Below are 23,836 nucleotides of genomic sequence, written 5' to 3' on the forward strand. Positions count from 1 at the left end.
ACTGCTAAGTCAGAACCTAGACATAAAGGAGGAAAGAAATCTGTGCAAAGGTAAGGCATGGACTGCATAAGCATCATCTTGGTCAAGGACAAGCCAAGGATCAGACCCCAATCCCAGCAAAAAAAAAAAAAAAAAAAGCTTGAATCTATACTATCTATACCCCAGGAATGGAACTAAAACAACAAAAATGAGCACAAAAGCTAAAAGAGCACTCACTATAGAAAACTACTTTATAGACCAAGTTGACAGCAATACCATGTCTGAAAAAGAAATCAGTGAAAATTATGAAAAATTGGTCAAAGGAAATAGCTACATTAAAAGTAAAAATAACCAACTGGAAAAAGAAACACAAAAGCTAATTGAAGAGACTAAAACCCTAAAAATTAGAAATAAAAAAATAGAAACCAATCTACAAGACTACAAGATTCCATCAAACAAAATAAAAAAAGCTGAAAAAATTGAATAAAATGTAAAAGTATCTTTAAAGGAAAATGAATGAACTGGAAAATAAATCCAGGAGAGACAATCTATGAATCATCAGACTACCAGAAAGCCTAGATCAGAAAGATTACCTGGAAAACATCATGCAGGAAATTATAAGGGAAAAACTGTCCAAATCTGCTAGAACCAGAAAACAATATAACCAGTGCAAAAATCCATAGAACTTCTCCAGAAAGAGATTCCAAGATAAAAAAAAAAAATCCAAGGGCTGTTATAGCTAAGTTCCAGAACTCTCAAATAAAGGAGAGAATATTGCAAACTGCAAAAAAGAAAACAAATCAAATACAAAGGAAACACAATAATCAGATTCACACAGGACCTATCAAACTCAACCCTGAAGGACTGGAAGATCTGGAATAACCTACATGAGAGGACAAAGGAACTGGCATTACAACACAGAATGTAGAACCCTGCAAAATTCAGCATATACTGTCAGGGGAAAAGATTTATGTTCAATGAAACAGAAGAATTTCAGAATGTTCTGACACAAAGACCAGAGAATTCAATCACCAAATACAGGCCTCGAGACTTGCATAAAAAAGATACATGAAAAGGGGAAGGTAAAAACAAAACAAAATAAATTTTACTCAGAATGATCAAATTGTATTTAACCATGAAAGGGAAGATATAACACTTCTAATTCTAGAGAATTTACTTCTCAAAATAATTAAGCCACTCGGGCAGATGTCTCCGATGATCCAATGATATAATGTATTTGTATACTGTCAAATTATTTTTGGAGAAAAAAATTAAAAAGGAAATGGATAAAAAGAAAACTGATCTTTTACAGAATATAAATGAAAAACTAACAGAAGCAGCCAAAGAACTGGGTTATTCCTTGGAACAAAAAAGCATGAGCATGAAACAGAGAGATAAAAAAGTAGTGACAAAGACTTTTCACAGTGCAGGCCTGGTCATCTCTATAGATAAAAATGATGTTGGATACAGAGACCTCCCTGAAACAGATGCTAATCTTAAAATAATTTGCCAAACAATTGTTGAGGCTTCAAGCCAAGAGAAGAGAATGAAAGCATTTGCCCCCATTGAGGAAATGGTTACTTTTGTTCAATTTGCTAATGATGAATGTGATTATGGAATGGGACTTGAGCTAGGAATTGACCTTTTTTGCTATGGTTCCCAGTATTTTCACAAAGTTATTGGTCAACTTCTACTTCTTGCCTATAAGCTGCTGAAGAGGAATTTGTGTGCAGAGATCATTTAAGCTCATCTGGCCAACAGAAGCAAAGAAAATGTAAATCAACTTGCCACATGAATGGGTGATGGTATAAAAGTGTTTGTTTTAAAATGTTAAATGTAGACCAACTTGCAGGATGAACAGGAAAAAGAATACAATTGTTTTAAAATATTAAATGTTTGATAATGTTTGCAGCAATAAAAAAAAGATAATTAAAAGGTCGAATATAATTGAAGAGATTGGATTTATAGAATATTGATATAGTTGGGTCTTATCTCTCCATTGAAGCGGTTCAAGATGACTTCACTATGTTTGATGAAAAATAGGGCTATTAATTTCTAATTTAAGTGTGTCATCATCTTTTCACCCACTTTAATTTTGCTATGCTGAAAAAGATTAGCACCTTTACTAATGAAGGCATCATAAACTGGGTGGTTCTGAGTCAGTGACTATATAACTTACATCATTTGTAAAGTTCTCAGGTGAGACCTCCAGAGCCTCCCAATACTTCAAGATCTTTAAGATTCTTTCAGTTAATTAGAACTGGGTTTGGATTAATTCACTCTACACTGAGTAGAAGGGTTAAGTACCCTGGGTGGGTGTGGGGTGGGGAGTGTTAGAGAAAATAGGTCATGCTTCACTTAACAAGGGGTTAAGTACCCTGGGTGGGGGTGGGGCGAGTAAAGTGCCAGAGAAAATAGGCCTGAGGGAAGGGGCACAAATAGTTAAAGAAATTATTTGATTTAGGTTGGAAGATTATATGTCTCTACTTGAAAAAGAGATAAGGTAAAAAAAGAATCTAAATATAATTGGATGCAATTTGAGACAATGCTGCTTATCAAACAATCAAGCAAGCAATCTGTGATGATACTCTGATGACAATGTGCGCTTATCAAGCAATCAAATAATCAAACTGTAGTTGGTAATAGCTGATTAATAGTAAATAAAAAACACCAGGTGAAGAGGCACAAAATTTACAAGTTTAGAGGGAAAGAAAAGAGAGTGAACCCTGAGTAAATTCTATACAATAGATTTGGCCCAGAGAGGGAATAAGATTGATTTCCACTTGGGTTTAAAATTTAGCCTAATTTACAGGGAAGGGGGCAATGGGAAAAGAGAAAGTAAAAGGAAGAGAGGACTGATAAAAGTGAAAGTAAAGGTAAAAAGTGAAAATAAATTGAAAGTTAAATTTTAAAAGAAAAGTCAAAGAGACTTTGGTAAGGAGGAGGAATAAGAGAAAAGGAATGAAAAATATATAAATGGAGGATGATAGCATGGAGGAAAATACAGAATTAGTAATCTTTACCGTAAATTTGAATGGATGAATTGTCCCATAAAACTGAAGTGGAAAGTAAAATGGATTTAAAAAACAGAATCCTACAACACGTTTTTTACAAGAAACACATTTGAATCAGAGAGATATACAAAGATTAAGGTAAAAGGTTGGAGCAAAATATATCATGCCTCAGTTGAAGTAAAAAATTCAGGGGTAGCAATCTTGATCTCAGATAAAATAAAAGCAAAAAGTGATCTCATTAAAAGGGATAAGAAAGAAAACTACATTTTCTTAAAAGGCACCATTGGCAAAGAAGGGATATAATTACTAAACATGTATATACCTAGTGGTATAGCATCCACATTCCTAGAGAAAAAAAACTGAGTGAATTACAAGGAGATGCAGTAAAACTTTAATGATGGTGGGACCACAATGTCTCTTTCTCAGAATTAAATAAATCTAACCACAAAATAAACCAAAAGGAAGTTAAGAAGGTGAATGAAATCTTAGAAAACTTAGATATGATAGACCTCTGGAGAAAACTTATTGGGGATATAAAAGAACATACCTTTTTCTCGGCAGTATATGTCACCTATACCAAAATTGACCATATACTAGGGCAAAAATACCTTTTTTCAAATGCAGAATGGCAGAAATATTAAATACATTCTCTTCTGACCATGACACAATAAAAATTACATGGAATAAAAAGGAATGGAAAGATAAAACAAAAACCAATTGAAAATTAAATAGCTTCATTTTTAAACAATGGGTGGATCAAACAGCAAATAATACAAATATTCAATTATTTTATCCATTAAAATGATACTAAGACATCATGCTAAAATTTATGGAATACAATCAAGGCAGTTTTGAAAGGAAACTTTGTATCTCTAAATGCCTATATGAATAAAATAGAAAAAGAAGAGATTAATGAATTCGGTATGCAATTTAAATAAACTAGAAAAAAAGAGCAAATTAAAGATTCCCCAATTAAATACCAAAATGGAAATTCTGAAAATCAAGTGAGAGATTAATAAAACTGAAAGCAAGAAAACCATTAACCTCATAAATAAAACTGCGAGTTAGGTTTATGAAAAGGTCATAAAATAGACAAAATAAAATAGACAAACCTTAGGTTAACATAATTTTAAAAATCATAATTTTATAATATAATAATTTAAAAAAAAGAAATAAGATAACCAAATTACCAGTATCAAAAATGAAAAGGGTGAACTAACTATCAATAAGGAGGAAATTAGACCGATAATTCGGAGCTACTTTGCAGAACTATATACCAATAAATTGGATAACTTGAGGGAAATAGATGATTGCTTATAAAAATACAAATTCCCCAGATTAACAGAAAAGGAAATAAATTATTTAAATAATCCCATTTCAGAAAAAAAGAAATTGAAGAAACCATCAATAAACTCCCTAAGAAAAGGTTTCCATGTCTGGATAGATTTACAAGTGAATTATATCAAACATTTAGAAAATGATTAATTCCTATTCTACATAAACTATTTAAAAATAGGTGAAATTCTTACAAACTCCTTTTATGATACCAACATGGTACTTATACTAAACTAGGAAGAACCAAGACAAAGACAATTATAGACCAATCTCCCTAATGAATATTGGTGCAAAAATCTTAAATAAAATTTTAACTATGAGACTACAGCAAATTATTACTAGGATAACATACCATGATCAGATAGGATTTATATCAGGTAGTCAGGGATGGTTCAATATCAGGAAAATATTCAACATATTTGAACATATCAATAGTAAAAGCAATAGAAATCATATGATATCTCAATAAATGTTGAAAAAGCCTTTGATAAAATACAATATCTATTCCTATTAAAACTTAGAAAATTTAGGAATAAATGGAGTTTTCCTTAAATTAATAATTAGTATCTAAAACCATCAACAAATATTATATGTAATGGGATTAAACTCAGAGTGTTTCCAATAAAATCAGGGGTGAAAAAAGGATGTCCATTATCACCTTTACTATTCAATATAGTATTAGAAATGCTAGGTGTAGCAATAAAAGAAGAAAACAGAAGTTGAAGGAATCAGAACTGGCAATGAGGAATCAAAGCTTTCACTTTTTTGCAGATGATTTGATGGTATACTTAGAAAACTCAAGAAAATCATCTAAAAAATCCTTGAAACAATTAAAAACTCCAACCAAGTGGTAGGATATAAAATAAACCCTCATAAATCACCAGCATTTCTATATATGAACAGCAAAGCCCAAGAACAAGAGATAGAAAGAGAAATTTCCTCTGAAGTAGCTATAGACAATACTAATATTTGGTAATCTACTTCCCAAGAGTAATCAGGGGGCAGCTAGGTAGCTCAGTGGATAGAGCACCAGCCCTGGAGTCAGGAGTATCTGACTTCAAATCTGACCTCAAACACTTAATAATTACCTAGCTGTGTGGTCTTGGGCAAGCCACTTAACTCCATTACCTTGCAAAAACGTTAAAAATAAGAGTAATCAGAAACTGTATTAATACAAATATAAAGCAAATCTCATCCAAAAAAAAGGTCAGATCTAAATAATTGGGGAAAATGTCAATTGCTCATGGTTAGGTCAAGCTAATATAAATTAATAGACCTGACCAAACAAAAATTAGAATATATTATAAACTACAAAATGAATGACTTTAACTATATTAAAGTTAAAAAAGTTTTGCACTAATAAAATTAATGCTGCCAAAATTAGAAGGAAAGCAGAAAACTGGGAAATGATCTTCACAACTAGGAGTTCTGATAATGGTGTTTTTTTCTAAAATTTATGGAAAAAGGCATCAAATTTAAAAGGTTAAAGTCATTCCCTAGTTGATAAATGGTCAAAGGAGATGAATAGACAGTTTTCAAATGAAGAAATTAAAGCTATATATAATCATATAAAAATGCTCCAAATCATTATTGATTAGAGAAATGTAAATTGAAACAACAATGAAGTATCACCTCATACCTGTCAGCTTGACCAAAATGAGAAAAGAGGGAAAATGATCAGTGTTGGAAAGTTTGTGGGATGATTGGGACATTGATGCATTGCTGGTAGAGTTGTGAATAGATCCAAGTATTCTGGAGAGCAATATGGAACAATTCCCAAAGAGCAATAAAACTGTTCATACCCTTTGACCCAGCACTTCCAATTCTAGGTCTATATCCAGAAGAAATTATAAAAAAGGAACAAGTTCCACATTTTCCAAAATATTCATAACAGCTCTTTCTGTAGTGGCAAAGAACTGGAAATTGAGGGGAATGGTTAAATGGTTAAACAAGTTATGATACATGAATACTATGGAATATTATTGCTCTATAAGCAACCATAAGTGCTTGGACTCTCTATAAAAATGGAATGACTAAGGCATCTGACATGGAGTGAAGGGAGCAGAACCAAGAGAACACTGTACACATTAATAACAACATTGTGAGATGATCAATTTTAATGGAAGCTACGCCTCTCAACAGTTTAAAGAACTAGGACAACCATATCAGACAGGCTATAGACAATGTCATCGCCAGCCAGAGGAAGAAAAGCAAAACAAAACAGAAAAAAAAACCAACCCTCCAAAATCTGATGAACATTTTGTAAAAATCATCTTTTGTATCTCTTTACTTTAATTCTAATTCCTCATACCAAAAATGACTAAGCTGTAAACATATTTATCCAAAGTATGTATGTACAATAATAACATGACTATTCATCACTGAGGGGAGGGTGCTGGGAAAGGAGGATGGAAGGAAATTTTGTAACTTAAAAATATACATGTGCATATGGATGAAAATTAATCAATCAATCAATTAATTAATTAAAAAATAACTATGTTCAAAGTCTCAAAAATAATGAAATTTGATCTCAATTGCATAAAGTTCAAAAAGGAGCAAGGAAAAAAATATAAATTGAAAAAAATGAAAATGCTTTGATTTATATTCAGTTCCATAGTTTTTCTCTGGACTTTGTTGACATTTCTATTACAAGGCTGTCATAATTTTCTTTGATATTGTATTGCTGAGAACTAAATCTGTCTTAGATGTTCATCAGACATTTATATTAAAAGCCTCATTTCTCAAATAAAGAGGGAGCTGGATCAAACTGATAAGAACTCAAGACATTGCCCAGTTGATAAATGATCAAATGATATGAACAGGCTGTTTTCAAGGGAAAAACTAAAATTACCTATAATCAGATGAGAAAAAATCCTCCAAATCATTATTTATTTGAGAAATGCACATTGAAACAGGTGTGAAGTACCTCACACTTATGAGATTAGCTAAAATGACCAAAAAAAGAGAAATGATCAATTTTAGAGATGATTTGGGAAAAGTGGGACACTAATACATTGTTACTGGAATTGTGAACTGATCCAACCATTTTGGAGATCAATCTGGAGCTATGGGCAATGGGCATCCAAACTATATACCCTTTGTTACAACAATATTGGTAGTGTGTATCTGTATGCCAAAGATAACACAAAAAAAAAGGAAAAAAAGAGCTTACATTCACAAAAATATTGATAACAGTCCATTTCAAATTGGCAAAATATTAGTAATTAAAGGAACACCATCAATTTGGGAATGGCCAAATGAGCTGTGGTATTTGAATGTTCTATTGTTCTTTAAGAATTGATGAACAGTCAGATTTCAGAGAAATCTGGAAAGACTTGTACAAACTGATGTTAAATGGAATGAACAGAACCAGAAAAACATAATTCACAGTAACCACAACATTATGTAATGATCAATTATGAATGACTTAATTATTCAAAGCAGTACAATGATCCAATATAACTAAAAAAGATATATAATGGAAAAATGCTGTCCACATGCAGCGATGGAACTGATGGACTCTGAATGCAGATGAAAACATATATTTTAATTTTTTTTTTCCCTTTTGTTCTGCTTCTTTTTTTTGCAACTGTGACTACTATTATTTAGACCTGATTTCATGGGGAAAGTTTTGTAAATGTGTTCATACTGTTTCTCCTTTATCCTTCTTCCCCTTCCTACCCCTCCCCCCATTTACTTGTATTGTAACATGGATTTAAACCTAATTGGGATTTCATGTTAGTCCTTCTCTGGGCAAAATGTATCAAGACTAGATTTATTCATTGTTCACACTCTACCAACCTTCCCTCTATTATAACAGGTCTTTGTACCTCTTCACCTGGTGCTATTTATCCATTAATGCTTAGCCTTCTTTTTATGTCTTTATGTCTTGTACCCCTGACACCTTTGTCAAAATATATTCCTTCCATTTGTCCTGATGGAAATATTCTTGAAGATTGATTGATTGATTGATTGATAAGTGGCATTGCCTCATATTCACTAAGCAAGTCCCCCTATTCTGTTCCTATAGAAATATACTTATAAAGAGTCATAAAAAAATCAAATTATAATTGATTTATACTGCCCCCATTTTCAAGTATCTTTCATGGACACACAATTCTGATAAGTCAAAGCATCATGCAAAGCTAAATCATTTCATGACCAATTCATATCTCCTGCTCATCCAAATACACTTCTTGCAATTGTAGTCAAAGCATCAAACAAAGCAATCCTTTTCCTTGACAATATGCTGATTTTTCCAGGGTAATAGGTTGTAATCCAAGGACCTTTGTCCTCAAAAATATCATATTCTGATCGTTTAATGTTAAAATTGATTGTGCTTCCTCTGTAATTCTGATTGTGTTTCTTTTATTTTTGAAATTGCTTCTTTTAGGCTGCTTGCAATATTTTCTCCTTCAGTTGATAATTCTAGAATTTGATGATGATATTCTTTGGAGTTTGTATTATGAGGTCTCTTTCTGGAAGTATTCTGTGTATTCTTTAAAAGATTATTTTGTCTTCTTAATCTAGTATATTAGGACTGTTTAACATTATAATTTCCTGAAAGATATTTTGCAGACTTTTTTTTTCTTTTTAGGCTTTTGGTAGACTAATTATATGCAAACTATCTCTCCTGGATCTGTTTTCCAGGTTACTTGTATTTTCCAAATATTACTTTACATTTTCTTCAATGATTTCAGTGTTTTGATTTTATTTGGTGGAATTTTGATGTCTTATAGATTCATTAGTTTATATTTGTCCAATTCTAATTTTTAGCATTTTATTTTCTCCAGTTGCCTTATTTGTTTCCATTTCAAGTTGCTCAATTTTTTTCTCTTTTGGAAAAAAATTCTGTTCTTTTATTTTATTTTTAAAGATTTAATTTATTTTGAGTTTTACAATTTTTCCCCTAATTTTACTTCTTTCCCCCCACGCCCCACAGAAGGCAGTTTGCTAGGCATTACATTGGTTCAATGGTATACATTGATCCAAACTGAATGTGATGAGAGAGAAATCATATCCTTAAGGAAGAAACATAAAGTATAAGAGAAAAAGCAAGATCAGACAATAAGACATCATTTTTTTTCTAAATTCAAGTTTTCTAAATTTTTCTAAATAAAAGTCCTTGGTCTTCGTTCAAACTCCACAATTCTTTCTCTGGACACAGATGGTATACTCCATTGCGAACAGCCCCAAATTGTCCCTGATTGTTGCACTGATAGAATGAGCAAGTTCATCGAGGTTGATCATCACCCCCATCTTGATGTTAGGGTGTACAATGTTTTTCTGGTTCTGCTCATCTCACTCAGCATCACTTCATGCAAATCCTTCCAGGCTTTCCTGAATTCCCATCCCTCCTGGTTTCTAACAGAACAATAGTGTTCCATGACATACATATGTCACAATGTGCTAAGCCATTTCCCAACTGAAAGACATTCACTTACTATCCAAATCTTTGCCAGCACAAACAGGGCTGCTACGAATATTTTTGTACAAGTGATGCTTTTACCCTTTTTCATCATCTCTTCAGGGTATAGACCCAGTAGTGGTATTGCTGGATCAAAGTATATGTACATTTTTCCTGTCCTTTGCAGTTCCAGACAACTCTCCAGAAAGGTTGGAAGAGTTCACAGCTCCACCAACAATGTATTAATGTACCAGATTTCCCACAACTCTTCCAACAATGATCATTGTCCTTTCTGATCATATAAGCCAGTTGGGGAGGTGTGAAGTGGTACCTCAGAGAAGTTTTAATTTGCATTTCTCTAATAAGTAATGATTTGGATAAATTTTTCATATGATTATGGATTTCTTTGATTTCTTCATCTGCCTTTGCATATCTTTTGACCATTTGTCAATTGGGGATTGGCATTTTTTAAAAAATTGACTCAGTTCTCTATATATTTTAGAAATGAGTACATTGTCAGAAATACCAGTTGTAAAGATAGTTTTCCAGTATACTACATTTCTTTTGATCTTGGTTACAGTGCAAGTCTGTACAAAAGCTTTTTAATTTAATGTAATCAAAATATTCTAGTTTGTTTTCGGGGATGTTCTCCATCTCCTCCTTAGTCATAAACTATTTCCCTTTCCATATATCTGACAGGTAAGCTACTCTTTGATCTTCTAGTTTGATTATAATATTGTTTTTTATGCCTAAATCCTGTATCCATTTTGATCTTGTCTTGGTATAGGGTGTGAGGTGTTGATCTAATCGAAGTTTTTTCCATACAAACTTCCAATTTTCCTAAGAGTTTTTATCAAAGTGAGAATTTTTATCCCAATATCTGGACTCTTTGGGTTTATTAAACAGCAGATTACTATAATCATTTCCTGCTAATGCACCTAGTCTATTTCACTGATCCACCACTCTATTTCTTAGTCAATACCAGACAGTTTTGATGACTGATGCTTTATAATATAATTTTAGATCTAGAAGGTCTAAGCCACCTTCTTTTGCACTTTTTTTTGTTGAATCCCTGGAAATGCTTGACTTTTTATTTCTCCATATCAATTTATTTACAACTTTTTCTAACTAATTAAAGTAATGTTTTAGAATTTTGATTGGTAGGGCACTAAATAGGTATTTTAGTTTTGGTAGAATTGTCATTTTTATTATATTAGCTCAACCTATCCATGAGCAGTTGCTGTTTGCCCAGTTATTTAAATCTGATTTTATTTGTGTTAGAAGTGTTTTGTAATTATTTTCAAAAAGTCTCTGAGTCTGCCATGGCAAACAGAATCCCAAGTATTTTATATTGTCTGAGGTTACTTTAAATGGTATTTCCTCTTTCAAGCTCTTCTTGCTGTATCTTGCTTGTCATATATAGAAAAGTTGAGGATATAAGAAGGTTCATTTTATATCCTGAAACTTTGCTAAAATTGCTAATTGTTTCCAGTAGTTTTCTGGATGATTTCATGGAATTCTCTAGGTATACCATCATGTCATCTGCAAAGAGGGGGAGTTTTGTCTCTTCCTTCCAAATTCTTATTCCTTCAATTTCTTTTTCTTCTCTAATTACTGAAGTTAACATTTCTAATAAGACATTGGAGGGTAGTGATAAGATAGATCTCATTATCTTATTGGGAATGCCTCTAGCCTCACCCAGGTGAATACAATTCTTCTTGATGGTTTCAGATAGATACTGTTTATTATTCTAAGGAACAGTCCATTTATTCCTACACTCCCTGGTGTTTTTAATAGGAATGGGCACTGTATTTTGTTAAAAGCTTTTTCAGCACCTACTGATATAATCATATAAATTCTGAGAGGTTTGTTGTTGATAAAATTAATTATATTCACAGTTTTCCTAATATCGAACCAATCCTGCATTCCTGGGATAAATCCTACGTGGTCAAAATGTATTATCCTAGTGATAACTTTTGGTAATAATTTTGCTAAGATTTTATTTAAGATTTTTGCATCCATATTCATCAGTGAGATAGGTCTATAATTTTCTTTCTCTGTTTTAACTCTTCCTGGTTTAGGTATCAGCACAATATTGGTGTCATAGAAAGATTTAGGCAGAGTTCTGTCTTCCCCTATTTTTCTGAAGAATTTATATAGAATTGGAACCAATTTTTCCTTAAATGTTTGGTAGAATTCACTTGTGAATTCATCAGACCCTAGAGATTTTCTCTTAGGGAGTTCAATGATGGCTTGTTGAATTTCTTTTTCTAAGATAGGATTGGTTAGGTATTTAATCTTCTCTTCATTTAACCTGGACAATGTATATTGTTCTAAATATTTGCCCATTTCACTTAGATTGTCAAATTTTTTGGCAAAAAGTAGGACTAAATAATTCTGAATTATTACTTTAATTTCCTCCTCATTGGTGGTGAGTTCACCTTTTTCATTTATGATTTAGTTTTTTTCTTTTTATTAATCAAATTTACCAGAAGTTTATCAATTTTATTGATGTTTTGATAAAACAAACTCTTGGCTTTATTTATTAATTTAATAGTATTTTTGCTTTCAATTTTATTAATTTCTCCTTAGATTTTTAGAATTTCTAATTTGATATTTAATTGGATGTTTTTAATTTATTCTTTCTCAAATTTTTAATCACATATTTGGTTCATTGATTTCCTTTCTCTAATTTTTTCATGTAATCATTTATAGTTACAATATATCCTCTGACAGCCACTTTGACTGAATCCCATAGTTTTAATTAAGTTGTTTCATTATTGTCATTGTCTAGAATAAAATGTGTAATTCCTTCTATAATTTGTTTGATTCACTCATTCTTTGAAATGAGGTTATTCAAACCAAGCTCCAGATGGTCAGCAACACCACCAATGCCTCTGCTCCCTAGTTGACCCAAGCCCCCATGGTTGACCAGACTCTAGCCCTGCTGCTGATCAGGCTAATTTGCAGCTAATCCTGGCTCCTAGGCTCTCACTAAACCTGTGCTCCCGGCAGAGTTGTCCCTCTGTCAGACTCACCTACAATTGTGGAAGACAAATCCTGAGCTAGATATTCTTCTCCTGGCTTTTCTTTCTGGGTTTTGTCATTTGGGTTTCTGTTAAGAGGTTTGTTTCATATTATTTATGAGGGAAGATCAGGAGACTTTAGAACTGCATCTGTCTTCTCTGCTATTTTGGCCAGAAGTCCCTCTTTTATTGTATTTTACCAAAATATTGTGAAAGTGAACATAACCTCCCTAAAAGATACAGAAACATCAAGAGAAGTGAAGTGAGAGAGAAAATTTGTTTACCTCAGTCTGTGTTCACATTCCATCTGCTGTCTCTTAGATGAGTTGCCTTCTTTAATTTAAGTCTGCCAGAGAAGTTGCTTTGATATCATTTCCCACTATCACTAGCAGTATTTTCCTCCATTCTAATCCTATCCACTCTCATTTATTCTCTTCTTTCTCTCCTTTCACTTTGTCCCTGCTCACAAGGCCATTGTATCTGATTACCCTCTTCTACAACCTTCCATCTCTTCTGTTACTTACTCCCACCCTTCCCTCCCCCATTCCCCTTATCCCATCCCTTTCCTCTCATATTTCGCTAGGGTAAGATAGATTTCTATGCCCTATGTTATTTCTTCACTGAGCCATTTCTGATAAGAATGAAGTCTCACTCATTCCCACTCACATCCCTCCCTTCACTCCATTGCAAAAGCTTTTTCTTTGCTTTTATGTGAAATATCTTAGCCCATTCTACCTCTCCTTTCCCTTACTCCCAGTACTTTCCTTTATCACCCATTGACTCCATATTTATACTACATTGTACCATTATATTCAATCCCCTCATGTGCCTTATATATGATCCTTCTATCCACTTTTATAAATGAGAAGGTTCACATGAATTATCAATATCTTCTTCCCATCACAGAATATGTACAGTTCAATATCATTAAGTTCCTCATAATTAGTCCTTCTCTCTATGCTTCACCTGAGTCCTGTACTTAGAGACCAAACTTTATGTTCAGCTCTGGTCATTTCAACAGGAAAGTCTGAATGTCCCTTGTTTCATTGAAAGTCCACATTTTCCCCCTGAAAGAGGATGTTCAGTTTTGCTGGGTAGTTGATTCTTGATTGTAAACCAAGCTCTTTTGCCTTCTAGAATATAATATTCTAAACACTAGGAGTCTTTAATGTAGATGCTGCCAAATCCTGTCTAATCCTGACTGTAGAGCCATGACAATTGAATTGTTTATTTCTGGCTGCTTGTAATATTTTCTCTTTGACTTGGGAATTTTGGAATTAGGCTATAATATTCCTGGGAGTTTTTCCTTTGGGATCTCTTTCAGGAGGTGATTGGTAGATTCCCTCAATGTCTATTTTACCCTCTGCTTCCAGAACCCCTAGGCCAAATTTGCTGCATTATTTCTTGAAAAGTGAAACTTAGGTTCTTTTCCTTGTCATCCCAATATTTTTTAAATTATCTTTCCTGGATATGTTTACTAGGTTAGTTCTTTTTCTCAATGACATATTTCACATTTTTCTAATTTTTGTTTCTTTTGATATAGTTTTGCTTTTTGATTTTTACATAATCTTCAGCTTCCTTTAGCACCATTCTACAAGTGAAGGAGTCATTTTCTTCAGAGAGCATTTTGATCTCCTGTTCCAGCTGACCATCTGCTTTTTAAGACATTCTTCTCCTCATTTGCCTTTTGAATTGCCTTTTTCAATTGACCTAAACTGATGTCTAATGTTATTTTCTTCAGTATTTTTTACTTTTCTTTCACTAAGCTGTTGACTTGGTTTTCATGATTTTCCTGCATCTCTCTCATTTCTCTTTCCAAGTTTTCCTACCTCCCTTACTTGTCTTTCAGAATCTTTTTTGACCTCTTCTATTGCTTGAGCTCAGTTTCTATTTCTCATGGAGGCTTAGGATATAGAAGTTTTGACTTTCTCATATTCTGAGTATGTATTTTGATACTCCATGTGACCAAATAATTTTCTATGGTCAGGTTCTTCTTAATTCTGTTGTTTGCTCATTTCCTCAGCCTCTGACTGATTTAACACATTTACAAAGCTTTGGTGGGGGGGATACCCCATAGGGACCTTAATTCCTCCAAGATCTTGTGAGAGGTTCTGACTGCTCTCTTGCCTGTGCTCTGGTCTGTGGATAACCACAGGCCCTCCCCTCTGCCCTGGAGTTGTGAGGAGGATTCCTGCTCCTCTATGGCATTCCTTTTCTGGTTGGTCAATTTGACTTTTAGATGATCTGCATTCTTTTCTAGTTGATTGATTTTATTTTTTGATGATTTAATACTTTTTCTAGTTGACTATTTTTAATTTTTGTTATTTGACAGGACTGAAAATTAATTTTTAATGATAAATTGCAACTCAGACACTGGGTGGGTAACAGAACAAGAGCTGGATTGTCTATTGGCTTGCATTGTGCTGTCTTCCTAGGTACTAGGGCTCTGGGAACAATGCTAAAAGGCTTACAGACTTGGGAACTGGCAATCCCAGCAAGGCCTTTTTGTTGCAGGGGAAGCAGTATGGTGACTTCTTTAAAAATAATGTTGCTGCTGCTTCTTGGTGGCTGCCTTGCTGGCCAGTTCCTTAGCCTTCTCAGTAGCTTCCAGGGCAGTTTCCTTCACCTTCTCAGTTTTTCTTCCTTAGCTGTTTCATTGAGTGTCTTAGAAGGAGCTTCACCTTGCAGTATGGCAAAGATGTACTCAAAGCCTTTGATGGTCTTGGCCATATTACTTTTGAATCTAGCTAGGCCAAACTCCAGTACAGCTTTCGGAAATCCTAAACAAACTAAAGGAGACCCAGGCTTCCCTTCGAATTTCAGTCCAGCCACTGTTTTCAGGGTTCACACACGGTAAACACATCTTTCCACCACCACCATCAGCCAGACATGATTGATGTTCAGGTGAAAGTTATCATGGTCTGGTTCTGTAGATCCTCGAGTATGTCAGCTGAGTGGGCTGCATCAGCAGGAAAGAAGTGCTCTGCCCAGAGGAATACCCTGTTGGTCTTTGTCAGAAGCCTCCTGGACAGCAGTTTCTGGTCAGGACTCATCTCCCAGGGCACAATATCCTCTGTCAGCAAGTTTGCTGTAGGGGTTGAGGTAATGCTGCCAGAAGGCAGCAAACACTTGGTCCCAGGGCTTCCGGAGCACACTTTGCCCCAAGAAATACTTCACCATCATCTAGCGGGGTTGTGACTGTGTCACGGGGCACACAGCCTTGGGGAATAAGGGGAGGGAGAGAAGGGTGATTGGGTTGGTACTCTCACTATCCCAAAGCTGGCATTGCTGCCATTGCCACCACTGCCTTCATCACCAGTGCCCCAGTCACAGCCACCATGAGGGGGTGTCTATTTTTACTTTAAAAGGAGTTTATTTCTTTTCTCAATTTTTCATAATTTTCCTACAGGGCACTCAATTCTTTTTTTCCATTTTTCTTATTCCTCTCTTCTTTGTTTTTTAAAATCCTTTTTAAGCTCTTCAAAGAGGTTTTGGATTTGAGTTCTATTCATAAATTCCTTTGAGACTTCCTTTGATACTTACTTAATTTGTCACTGCTTTCTTCTGAGATACCATTTTTGTTATCTCTTTCTGAATACAAGTTTTTAATGATCAGTGCTCTTTTTTATTTTTTTTGAACAATTTGGTAATTGAACTTTACTCCTGTGGTATAGGGAGCATACTCTCAAGCTTTTTTTGTGGTGGTTGGGATCTGTTCCCTTGTTTATAGTTTGCCAAGGTGTAACTTATGCAGCCCAGGTGTTTCAGAGGTTTGTTTCCTCCTTTATGTTGAGATTTTGCCAGTGCAGTGGTTTGTACCTCATCCAGTCCTGTCTGTTGTCCCCATTGTTCCTAGGGCTCAGATTTTGTCTGGGTTTGGGACCCTCTGTTCTGCTATCTATCTTATATAGAACCTGTGGTACTGTCTAGCTGTTGGGACCTGGGTATACTATGACTAGAAAACTCCCACTGACTTTCCTGCCCTCCAGCCTAATTCTGCTCTATTTCCCCCCTTTCCCCCAAAGAGATAGACTTTCATTTAATATCCTCCACAATGTCAACAGTTGAGAGCTTGTTTTGCTCTTTTTTGGTGGAATCTGTAGCTTTAATGTCTATATAGAGGTTTCATTTAATGTTGTATAAGGAAAGCTCTGGGTGCATGCTACCTTCACACAGCTACCTTGGATCTGTCCCAGAAGTATCCCATCTAACATATAGTAAATCCCCACAACAACAAATACCCAGGTGTTCACAATTGTTTCTTTTCAGTGAGATATTCTGGAAAAACTTCAGGAAAAATGTGATCCCATGTGGGTAAAGGGATTGTGTAGTATAGCATAGGTGGGAGAACTGGAAAAATAGCAAGAGAATCTTAGCCACAACATGGTGCCTTACTTGGCTGAGCTCCTGACACAGCTCAACTCTTAACACAACTTTGCTACCAGCTCTACTCCTTCCAGTTCTTCTCATGTCCAGGCTTTGCTAAGACTCCACCTCAGGAGACCAACAGGAGTCTAAACCTCAGTTTGGAAAGCAAGGATTGAGTGTTAGAACACTGATGAAGATTTGGGCTACTCTAGTGCAGGAAACAATCTGCAGACCTCCATCCCCTACCACAAAAAAACTTGGGAATACGGATTATATACCTTAGGAACAGAGATCAACTCTCAAAATGTGCAAAAAATGTTATTATTGACATCTACTATTCTGATGGGTATGATAAAATTACATTTCAGAGGAAGAAAGTACTGACAAAATGCCCACATGTTAAAACCTCTTTGAAGAGTTCAAATAAGATTTTAAAAACCAAAGAACAGAATTAGAAGGAAAATGGAGAAAAGACATAAGAATCATACTGGAGAATTATGAAAAATGACTGCATAAAATAATTTTTAAAATGAAATTTACTAACTGGAAAATAAAATTATCTAGAAAAGGAAAATCACTCATCTAAATGTAAAATTAATACCAGGAACCACAAAAGCTCACTGTAGAAAATAAAACTCTACTAACTAGAATTGGACAATTGGAAGTTGTTAGAGACCAAGATTCCATCAACAAAAATCAAAAAACTGAAAAAAATGCAAAATATCTCAAGAAAAATGACCAACCTGGAAAATAGTTAAGGAGAGATAATTCATGAATTATCCACCTGAAAGCCACAGTCAGAAAAAAAGAGCCTAGATACTACTTTGCAGAAAAGCAATGTGGAAAACTGCCCTAATATACTAGAAAAAGAAGATAAAATAATACTTGAATGAATTCATATATCACCCTCCAGAAAGACATCACAAAATAAAAACTCCAAGAAATATTGTATTCAAATTATAAACTCGAGGAAAACATACTGCAAGATGTCAAAAAGAAGCAATCTAAGTACCAGGCAGCCACAGTCAGGATTATGCAAAATATCACCTTCAACATTAAAAGAGCAAAGAGCCAGGAATATGATATTCTAGAAAGCAAAAAAGCTTGGATTACAACCAAGAATCAACTATCATAAAAATTTCAACATATTCTTTAAGGGGGGAAAGATGGTTTTTCAATGCAATAAAAGACTTTCAAATTTGCCTCAGAAAAAGATCAGAGCTGAACAGAAAATTTGGTCTTCAAATACAAGACTCAAGAGATACATTAAAAAAGGTAAATGGAAAAGGGAAAATATTAATTAAAAAACTTAAATTGTCTATATTCCCTACATGGCAAGATAATATTTGTAACTCTTGAGAATTATATTTCTCTTAATACAGTTGAAAAGTATGTACTTAGACAGAGATTTTGAATAGAAATTGATTGTTGATGCAATAATGCTTTTAACTCTTGAGAATTGTATTTTTCTTGGAACAATTGGAGGGAAAATACTATGGAAAGGAGGTTTGGGTATAAATTGATGGTAATGTGAATATAAAGAAAGATCTAATCAATTGGGAAAATATCAGTTATCCAGGGATCAGTTAATATTATTAAAAATGACAATTCTTCCTAAATTAATTTACATATTCAGTGTCAAACCAATAAAACTACTAAAGATTATGTTATAGAGTTACAAAAAATAGAGGCAGAATTCATATAGAGGCAGAACAAATTGTCAAGAATATCAAGGGAATTGATGGAAAATAAAGTCTAAAGGAAAGTGGTATAGTTATACCAGATCTAAAGATTATAATGTGGCAGGATTGTATCTGATTCTGGATAAGAAACAGAGAAATGGGTAAATAGATTAGGAAAAAAAGAAACCATAGCAAATAATTATAGTAATCTACTTTTTGATAAACCTAAAGCCACTAGCTTCTGGGAAAAGAACTCACTATTTGACAAAAAATATTAGGAAAACTAGAAAATGGTATGACAATACCTAGGCATAGACCAACATCTCAAAAGCTGAGATCAACAGTTAAACAATGTGTGGATCTAGGCAATATGAATAGAAATTGAGAAATGATGAAATGGATGTCTATAAGAATATTTATTGTCAGTCTAAAGTTACTTTCTGAGACAATTTCTCTCCTCTCAAAGTCATGCTTACTCTAGAGGTCTTTCATGTTTCCCCTTCCTGTATTTGACAATCATTTTTTGAATACTAAAGGCACATATTGACATTTACTCTTTTTCTATTCATTTTTTTATGTATTTTAAAATTTTATTTTTTTTAAGCACAGCTACATGGAAAAAGAAGTTTCAAAACTTACTCCCCAAATCTTGAGTTCCAAATTCTCTCCCTTCCTCCTATTCCACTCCCCACATTGAGAAAGCAAGTTACTTGGTACAGGGTTAAAATTGTGTGGGTTTGAAACACATTACTACAATAGTCATGTTGTAGAAGTAAACATAATCCCCTTCCACAAAGAAAATGTAAACTCAAGAAAAATGAAGTGAGTTAAAAAAGCATGTTTTAGTCTCTGTATTCAGGTACTATCAGCTCTTTTTTGGGGATGGATATTATTAATTATCATAACTCCATCAGAGAAATGGCTTCTATTTTTTCCCCACAGTTGCTATTGCTAGCTCTATTTCCATCCATCCTAGTCTCCCCATCCCCATTTATTCTATTCTTTCTACCCTTTCAACCTATCCCTCCTCAAAAATGTGTTGTATCTTGCTACAATCTCCCACAATCTTCCCTCTTTTCTATCACTTACACCCCCGCCCCTCCCCCTGTCCCCTCACTCCCATCCCTTTCCTCTCCTATTTTCCTCTAGGGTAAGATAGATTTCTATAACCAATTGAGAGAGAGAGAGAGAGAGAGAGAGAGAGTTATTTCCTCCCTGCACAACTTCTGATGAGAGTAAAGACTCCCTCACTCCCTCTCCCCTTCCCCTTTTCCACCCCATTGCAACAGCTCTTTCTTGCCTCTTTCACATAAATGACATACCACATTCTACCTCTCCTTACTTTATTTCCAAATACATTCCTTTTGTACCCATTAACCACCTATTTTTAACTACCTGTTTTAAATATACCTTCAAATTCAACTCTCTTCTCTGCCTTTTCTATATATATTCCTTCTAACTGCCTCTAACAGAAAAGAAAATTTATATTAATTATCAGTAACATCTTCCCATGCAGAAATATAAGAAGTTCAATAAATCCCTCAAAATTTGCCCTTCACATCTACCCTCTTTATTCTTCATTTGAGTCCTGTGATTGAATATCAAACTTTCTATTCAGTTCTGGTTATTTCATCAGGAAAGTTTGAATGTTCCCTATTTCATTAAATGTCCATCTTTTCCCCTCAAATAATATGTTCTGTTATGCTGGGTGGTTGATTCTTGGTTGTAATCCAAGCTCATTTACCTTCAAGAATATCATATTCCAAACCCCGTGAACTCTTTTTTTTCCTGTTTTTTGTGCAAGGCAATGGGGTTTAGTGACTTGCCCAAGGTCACACAGCTAGGTAATTAATTGTCTAAGGAAAAATTTGAACTCAAGTCCTCCTGACTCCAGGACCAGTGCTCTATCCACTGCACTGTGCAACCTAGCTTCCCCCCATGAATTCATAATGTAGAAGATGTTAAATCTTGTGCTATCCTGACTGTAGCTCCAGAATATATGAATTGTTTCTTTCTGACTATTGATAATATTTTCTCCTTGTCTTGGGAGTTCTAAAATTTAACAATTGTATTCCTGGAAGTTTTCCTTTTGGAATCTCTTTCAGGTGGTGAGTGAGGTGGATTCCCTCAATTTCATTTTGCCCTCTTTTTCTAGAATATCAAGGTTGTTTTTCCTGGATTATATCTTAAAAATTAGTGTTGACTTTTTTTGGGGGGGGGGGGTACTGACTTTCAGGCATTCTAAGAATTTTTAAATTATTTCTCCTGGATCTTTTCTCTAGGTCATTTGTTTTTCCAATGAGATATTTCACATTTTCTTCTAGTTTTTCATTCTTTTGGGTTTGTTTTTATGATTTTTTTTTTGATTTCTCAAAACGTCATCGACTTCCCTTAGCTCCATTCTATATTTGAAGGAATTATTTTCTTCAGAGATCTTTTGTCTCCTTTTCCATCTGGCCAGTTCTCTTTAAGACATCTTCTCCTCATTGGCCTTTTATATTGATTTCTCCATTTGATCCAAACTGGTTTTCTTTTGTATTTTTGGAATTCCTTCACCAAGCTGCTGATTCCGTTTTCATAATTTTTCCACATCACTCATTTCTTTCCCAATTTTTCCTCTTCCTCCCTTAGTTGACTTTCAAAATCTTTTTTGAAATCTTCTATAGCCCAAGAGCAATTCATATTTTTCTTGGAGGCTTTGGATACAGAAACTTTGACTTTGTTATCTTCTGAGTATGTATTTTGCACTTCCATAGGATCCAAGTAATTGTCTTTGGTTGAATTTTTGATTTTGTCTATGGTTTACTCGTTTCCCAATCTATTCCTTAATTTTAATTCTTTAAGGTTGGGCTCTGCTTTCAGGGTTAAAGATACATTGTCTCAAGCTTTTGAGGGTTTTTACATCTGGTTTTCAGGGACATCCCCAGGGATATCAATTCCTCCAAGGTCTTATGAAAGGAGCAGACTGTTCTCCTCATCTGTGCTCTGTTCTGTGAGTGACTACAAGCAATTCTTTATGCCCTGGAACCATGCTATGTTGGTAAAGCTCCTTTTCCTGAGGTTAGAGCCCCAGACCTGGATCTAAGTATGGGCAAAGCAGCAGAATCCTGCCTCAGGGAGAGCAAAAATACCTCTGCAATCTCCTCTGACTCCCTTTCCCTCTGTGGGCTGAGCATTTGGGAAACAACTGAGATGTGACCTTCTGCTAGTTGGCTCCCCAGGCCTGCTCCTGGTCCCTGGGGAATTTTGCTGCTCTGAGACCTGTACTGGCCTGGACTCCACTCTCATTCTGCTGTGGCAGAGCTTTCCTGCTGACTTTCCAGGTTGTCCTTAGCAATCCCTGGGCTGAGAGGTCTGGAAACTGACCCTGATGCACAGACCCAAGCACCCTGTGGTCTGTTACTAGATGACTGGTGTCAGTTTACTTTGGCACAAAGTAAGCTCCACCGCAGGCCCTTTCAATGCCAGTGAAATAGACCTTCCCACCAAAATGGACCCTTCCTACTGATCTTCGAAGTTGTCTTGGGTTGGAAAATTGTTTCACTTAGTCTTTTTGTGGGTTCTGTCATTCTAGAATTTAGTTAGAGTCATTATTTAAAGATATTTGGAGTGGTCTGAGGGAGAGTTTGTCGGAGTCCCTATCTTTACTCTGCTATCTTGGCTGCTATTGGCATTTACTCTTGCTAAATTCCATCATGCTTAGAAGTACTTAATTGTTTCAGCCTGTTATCTTTATGAATCTCTATTCTGCAAACTACATAGTAAATTATTATATCACAAATAAATTAGAATGGTGTTCTTCCAAGGCATTGAAACATATGTTCAACAATTAGCATTAATTTTTCATCACCTCTCATACACAATAGAAAGGTTAAGTAGATTGCTCTCAAATATGTTTTTTGAATTCAGAGATCTGAATGAGAAACACACAATAGAATTTCTCTGCCCTTGAAAAACTTAAAAAAAGTCTACCCTTTATTCACAACATCCAAAATATTGAGACTTTGAGAAAACACAATTGTACAGCAACTGAATCATCAAAAAAATGTTATTTACAATTGTCCAGACATAACACTAATTCAAGAACATTTTTAGAATATTTTAATTGGTCTCTATGCAAAACTTCATAACCATCCAACTATATAGAATAAAAAATTTTGAAAATAAAGAAAACTACTGGAAGAAATAAAAGCTTCATGAGAACAGTATGAGATATACATAATTTTTGTCACATTCCCTGCTGCTGCTTTCAATGGACCTACAGAAGATAAGCTTATATTCTAAAATTTTAATTTAAATTCAGAAAGCCATAATTTTTCCACCTTTCCAAAAGTCCACTAAACATTAAACCTTAAAGTAAGATATTCATTAATTACCCAATTAAACAGTAAGAATGTTATAATATATTTAGTAGTAATAATAACTAGAATTTATATAGAACTTTCAGGTTTATGATGTGCTTTAAAAACATTCATTTAATTCTCATAATACCCTTCAGAGTTTAGATTCTATTATTATCACCATTTTAGTTTTGAGGAAACTGATGCATAATGTAATTAAGTGATCTGTTCAAGGCAACATAGTTAGAGATTGTCTTAAACTGGATCTGAATTTACATCTTTCTGACTCTAGATCTAGCACATTCTCCACTGATTCATGTAGTTATCTCATACTTATTGTTTCTAGTTATCTAAATAAAGTACTTTCCTCACAATATACTTGCTAAATTGGGCTAGTATTTTGAACCATATTTCATTAATAAGAACACTGCTGATCAAATCTACAGTTGAAAGTCATTAATGAATTCTGGTCTAATTATAATAATCTTTTCTGTAAGTGCAAGAAGACACTACTGTATAATAAATATTGAATAAATATGTTGCTATTAAATAATATTCATATAGTCAAAGATATCTACATATAAATATGATATATATGCATATATGTATATATATGATTTTGATAAACTGACCTATTTAATACATTGTTAAATTATGTTCAGTGGTTTGATAATGACCCTGTCCA

The 23,836-nt window shown here is 34.2% G+C and overlaps 2 pseudogenes; one reads left to right on the top strand and one right to left on the bottom strand.

Moving 5' to 3' along the window:
• The first annotated feature begins 1,210 nt into the window (after positions 1–1,210).
• Positions 1,211–1,774, top strand: LOC141499030 (histone PARylation factor 1 pseudogene; annotated as a pseudogene).
• Positions 1,775–15,297: 13,523 nt separating this feature from the next.
• Positions 15,298–15,941, bottom strand: LOC141499031 (PRELI domain-containing protein 1, mitochondrial pseudogene; annotated as a pseudogene).
• Positions 15,942–23,836: the final 7,895 nt, after the last annotated feature.

Source organism: Macrotis lagotis, chromosome X (genome assembly GCF_037893015.1).
Source record: "Macrotis lagotis isolate mMagLag1 chromosome X, bilby.v1.9.chrom.fasta, whole genome shotgun sequence".
In the NCBI taxonomy this organism is placed as follows: Eukaryota; Metazoa; Chordata; class Mammalia; order Peramelemorphia; family Peramelidae; genus Macrotis; species Macrotis lagotis.